Source organism: Octodon degus, unplaced genomic scaffold (assembly GCF_000260255.1).
Source record: "Octodon degus isolate 3935 unplaced genomic scaffold, OctDeg1.0 scaffold00013, whole genome shotgun sequence".
NCBI classification, from domain to species: Eukaryota; Metazoa; Chordata; class Mammalia; order Rodentia; family Octodontidae; genus Octodon; species Octodon degus.
The window spans coordinates 17,380,806-17,387,087 of record NW_004524589.1 but is presented as its reverse complement, the minus strand read 5'-3'; the positions used below and the strand labels follow the sequence as shown (position 1 = coordinate 17,387,087).

General features: G+C 34.6%; 1 pseudogene; it reads left to right on the top strand.

The window, feature by feature from the left end:
* Positions 1-5,252: 5,252 nt before the first annotated feature.
* On the top strand, positions 5,253-5,687 carry LOC105741477 (annotated as a pseudogene).
* Positions 5,688-6,282: the final 595 nt, after the last annotated feature.

Genomic DNA, 6,282 nt, shown 5'->3' with positions numbered 1-6,282 from the left:
CTATTGATGGGAAGGTTAATGCTTCAAAGATTTTTTAGAATACAAGATTTCTGATAGTAATCTATAGTTGATTTATCCATACATTGATTTTTGAAAGTTGGAATAGCCACAAATTCTTTTTGTGAGGTATTTTTTGTAAAACTATGGCTGGACATAGTGGCTCAAACCTGCAATCATAGCACTTGAGAGACTGAGGCGGGAAGATCGTCATGAATGTTCCATGCCAACCCGAGCTGTACGGCGAGTTCAGTGCCATCCTGAACCATGTAATAAGACTGTGGTTCAAACAACAATAAAACAAAACAGTACAAAACAACCCTTGACTGCTGTTTTCTAAAATATGGAAGAGGCAAACATCATGGCTCAGCTGTCTTTACATCAAGAAAATCCTATTTACCTATTATTTTTGTATAGTGTGTTTGTGTACACTTTTTGAAAGTCTTTGCTAATTCTCAGCTCAGAATATTATATTGTTTTCCAGAATACATATTGTTTTACAATGATACCTGTTCCATGTGGAATTGCTTTTGTATATGATAGTGAGGTAGGGCTAGATTTCTTTCATTTCCCCTTTAGAGCTATACATACCATGCAGCATCACTTCCTAATGGGTGCAGAGAGGAAAGGGAAAGGAAATGTCCCAACTGTCTTTGCTGATGTCTTTATCATAAATAAAGTATTTGTGCATAGGTGGGTTTGTTTCTAGAACATTATTTCCCATTAATTTATTGTCTGTCCCTTAACCCATGATAAACTTTGAATTACAGTATCTATATATACATTTTAATATCTGCTATGACACTAATCCTTCTACTTTTCTGTTTTTTTCAAGTTATTGTCATTGTTGACCTTTTGCAGTTTTTCTTTGACTTAAATTACTCTCTCAAACTTTATAGAAACACCTGTTGAAATTTCTATTAGTGGTACAAGTGGACCTCAGAGATACTATGGGTTCAGTTTCCAACCACTATGATGAAAAGAATATCAGAAGAAAGTGAGTTAAATAAATATTTTAGTTTCCCAGTCAGTATAAAAGTTATGATTACACTATAATGAGGACTATTAAATGTCCAATAACATTTTGACTTAAGATAGTTGTCTGATGTGGGTTTCGTTTGTTTGTTTGTTGTGTTGTTTTATTTTATTGATACAGGGTCTCACCAGGCAGTTTAGGCTGCTCTTAACTCATAGGTACCCAGACAGGCCTCCAATTTGCAGTGATTCTCTTGCCTCAACCTCCCAAATACTGAGATTATGGGCATGTGCCACTGTGTCCAGATAGTTTTATTGTGTTGTGTTGTACTTTGGCCCATTAGTCTGATTTTCAATGTGTATGTATAATAATTATCATCTTGATACTATTTTATGAGATAAATAAATGAATCTGATGCAGGCAAAATAATAAGATGTAAGAGGACAGGGAAAAAAGGAATAAGATGTGCAGTGGACATGTAACAAGGACCATCTCCCTACAATGAATGTAACCATGTATACTACAAACATGTACTAATAACATTCAAAGAATAAAATTTTTACATAAAAAACAATGTACATATCTTATTTTAAAAACACTTTATTCTTGTCCTTTTTAAGGTATATTGAAAGCAAGTGTTAATGTTTAATTATTCGATCAGTCTTGCATACGTGTGTCTGTTATTCTGAGCAATAGATTTGATGATAAAAATCTGTAAATAACATCTGTTGTTTTCTTATTTTTGTTTTGAAATTCTGTACTATATGTATTGTTGTATGTTATTTGTTTCTATCTTTGTTTTTGCTTTCACTTTTTAAAATAAAATTTAAAAAAATACTTTATTGTGTTAAAAGATGCAATTGTCTCAACTATTGGAAAAATGGCTGTGACGACTTGATAGACACAGGGCTGTTATCTAGCTGTAGGAAACAGCACCACTGGAACTGGGAGGCACACTACCTCGAAGAGAACTTATATAAGATATGACTGTTCATGGAAAAACATGAAGAAGTTGGGAAAAATGACTTCCCTACATTATTGAATAATCTGATTCACAGACACAGCATAGACACAGCATTGATTTAGACCTTTAGTTTCTTTTATAATTTTACTTTTTGCACATTATTGTTTGAAATTTGAAGTTCCAGCAAGATAGCTCAGTGGACTAAGCACCTGTTTAGGCAAGCAAAGGGACTGGGGTTTGATCCGCAGCTCCACAGGGCCCACCAGCCCCACCCTTGTGCACACTGAGCTGGCCACCGAGACCAGGCACGGCGGTGCATGCCTATAATCCCAGCACTGGAGAGGCTGAAAACAGGAGGATCACTATGACATTGGGCTGTGTAGTGATACCCTGTACCAAATACATAAAATTTTTAAAAATATATATATTTAGTTTGGGGTATTATTGTAAATAATATTTATTAAGTTTTATTTTCTGATTACTTACTGGCATTATATAAGATTTTTTCATATCAACTTTATATTCATTCGCTTTGATAAATTGGATTGATTTTATTCTATTTGCCTTTTAGATTTCTATGCATACCTTCACATTTCCTCTTAAATTCTTATACTGTTTATTTCTTCCTATCTTATTGTATCGGCAGGACTCCTAGGGTGAAGTTAAATGGAAATCGTGGTGGGGCTAACCTTGTCTCTTAGGATAGCTTTATTACAGGAATAAATTTCTCATATTTCATCATTAAGTATAGTATAAATTTTCATTGAAGACATTCTCTGTCAAATAATTTTTTTCTCTCCTTTGTTAAGTGAGATAATTTGTGTTTTATTTCATTTTCATCATGAATATCTATAGTTTCTTTTTCTGTTACATTTACTGAAATGTCTACATGCTTAATCATATTAATGTGCAGAATTTTTTCCCATAATTTTATTGAGAAGCAAATAGCAATGAGACAGTTGCAAACCAAATTGGTAGGACAGTTTCAATAATTAACACATTGCATACATTCTTCCTAGCGGTTAATTGCGGTTAATAGCGGACATGGTATCCTATTTACAAACACCATTAGAACAAATCCCTCTATTCATTAAGAGAATGTAACTATATATCTATCCTAACCACTTTGAATACACAGACACAAAATGGACACTCATCTGTACCCCCTTTTTTAATGTACAGAATTAAACAGTCATTTTTGAGTGATAAATCCACTTTTAATCATTATTTTTACCCAATTTTGTGGGGTATTTTAGCATTTTTCACATTGTTGACTGAATTTATTAGTGTGTTATTGAATATATTTGTGTCTCTGTTCACTTAAGGAGACTTACCTACAATTTTCCTTTCTTATTGGTAGACAGTTGAGTACGATAACGACAGTTAAAACGAGTTGGAGATCAGTCCTTTGTTCTAGGCTGTGAAATAATTTGTGCAGAATTAAAACGATTTGTTCTAAATTATTTAAAATGGTTCCCTTTTGAAGGATCTAGGCCAAGAGTTTTCTTTGTGGAAATATTTTTATTTGTGAATTCAATTTCTTTCACAGATAATAACATCATTCAGATTTTCTATTTATTTTCTTGTATTAGTTTGGTAGCATGCATTCTCTAAGAACTGATATATCTATTAATAAAGTTAGTTGATGTAAACTTGGTCATAATCAGCTATTTGTTAATGTATATAACATTTTTTATTTCTGCTATTAATAATTTTGTTCCTAATATTTTTCTCTTATTTTCTTTAATCAATACTGCTAAAGATTTGTAAATTATTAGTGTTTTATTAAAAACCCAACTTTTAGCTGTACTTTCACAGTCGAATATTTTTATTTCATCAAATACCAATGTTTCTAAAGAATTGCCATCACTTTCTATTTTTGTTTAATTTGTTCTTTTTTCCCCCAAATTTTTGAACTAGAGACTTAGATTGTTGTTGTTTGGCTTTTGCCTCTCTTTTAGTATTTCAAGCTTTAAAAATTCTCCTCTAAGGACTTTGCCTCCTACATTGCTTGAATATTTTCTAATTTCCTCAATTAAAACTTTGATTTTTATCTCCTTGATGCAGTGAGAATGGAAACAAACCCTATGCCACTGTTTTCTGTTTTTCTTCTGTGCGCTGTGCCAGAAACCAGCCTACCCCCTCAGGGCCTGTGGGGCACACCTCAGAGCACCTCCCTTCTCTTAGAATCTTGGCTGAATCTTCCGTGATTCAGAACCTGGAATCTTGAAGTCCTGATTACATTGATTGCTTTCTGTAACTTTCAAATAGGTGCTTGATTTATTTTATTTCATTTTTTTGTGCAAATTTTATAGTAGCTGTTTTTGATACAGAGTGAGTCTGATACAATCTCCTGCAGTACCGTGTCATAGCCAGAAGCGGACATTCATTCCTACATGTTACAATGCTAACAGTAAAACACATTTCAGTCCTGTTTATGTTGTAGTAGATATTTGTTCAATGTGCTATTAGTTGGAAAATGGCAATCTAGATATAATGAGATAATTTTTGAATATTTACTTTTAAAACAAGATCAGTCAGACTTTTTTCTCTTTTCGGTGGTATATGTGTGATTATTTCAGCCTCTGATTTTATCACATACAAGCTTTTGGAAAGGATTATCAAGGTAAAAACTGTGTTTGGGGGGAGGGCTCAACCAACCACTCATCATTTGGGCGTTCTACCCAATCTGTGCAGTCCTTTCTGAGTGTGTCGCTGTGTGATCTGCAGGGGCAGGGTAGAGAGTTGAGAACACCAGGGAGTGTGGTTAGAACTTCAGTGGGATGCTCTCTGCCTCGTGTCTCTAGTTCAGCGCTTTAGAGTTGCTTCTCCTTTGCTACATCACAAATGTTTTTCACTCCTGAAAATGCGTGACTGTTGCTGGTGGGTTGGAGTCATTTTTCCCTGAAATTAATCCTCAGCAATTTACATTACTTTAATGCTGCCTATGAGAATGTCTCAATCATAAGGCAGATGATTTATCCATCATGTACATTTAAAAGAGTTATGATGTTGTTACATGCATCTAAGACCCATTTATGATTATTTCTTTAATTCATTAATTCATTTAATGCATTAACCAGTGCTTTATACTCCACTGAGAAGCGAGAGCTCACACTCTGTCATGACAGGGGTAATTTCTTTCTTCAGTTATGTTAAATCACACTTTCCTTATTAAGTTTTGCAGCCTGGTTCCCTGATGGGAAGTCTGAAGAGTCTTTGTAACCTGTTCCCTACCTGGGTGAGCTCAGGTTATACTGCACATGAAGGACAGTCTTAAAGGAGAAAATCAAGGTTGGGCTGTAGGAGAAGGTGATGATCTCCACAGAAGTTAAAATTCCTCATAATCTTCACTTGTTGGAAGAACTTGAAGAAGGACCCAAAGGAGTAGGCGATGGTACAGTTAGCTGGGGCCTTGGAGATGACAAAGACATACACTTACGAGGTGGATAAGCATGATCATTGGGCCACCAAGGACAAATTATGAAAATAGAATGTACAGCCTGAAAGAAGAATGTGCACCCAAATACCTAGAAGCTCCTCCTTCAGTTAGATTTGTAACAAAAATTAATATGAATGAAATAAATAATTCCAGTGGAATGGTAGAGGCACGCAGCACACCAGTGTTAGCAAGACTGGCAAAATTCATATAGCATTAAAGTTGTACTTCAAGAGCTAAGATGTCTAATGATGTCCAAAGAAAATATGAAGCTTCCACAACCACCAGAAGGACAAACATACAACAAGTAGCTTTAGTGGCTCTCAAATTTGTCTTGCATCAACAACCTTCTACTCATATTAGTGTCTTGATTAAATATCACAATGCAAAATACCCACACATTAAGTAAAAGAATTCCAGCTGATAAACATGACCTGGACGTTTGTCAGAAAATATTTAATAAATGTTCACCCATTATGTTTTCAGGTAAAGGAGAAAAAAAAATGCAGCACAATTGTTCTTTCTCTTGTTGAGGCACTGTCATTTCATCGTGAACCTGGAGTACTCCACATAGGTTCAGGTTTACAAGGTGAAAACATGGGAAGAATTGGTAGGTGTCAGTGGAAATGATGTTTCTGAAAAGCAAAATCTCAAGAAGGAAAAAGAAATGGCATGCTTATCCTATCTTGCTTAATGAAAGGCTGCAGTTTGAAATTGTTCAAAGTCCCAGGTACAATGAATATTGTCACAAATTGTGTTAATCTTTGAAGCAGTGTGGGTGCTGACTACTAGTAGTATCAAAAATATGTTCAGGATTGTTTTGATACCTGTATTTATAATAAAAAAAAAGTTGGGGGAGGGGCCGATGAATTTCTGTCAAAAGATGTTCCTGTGTGCTACATGTAA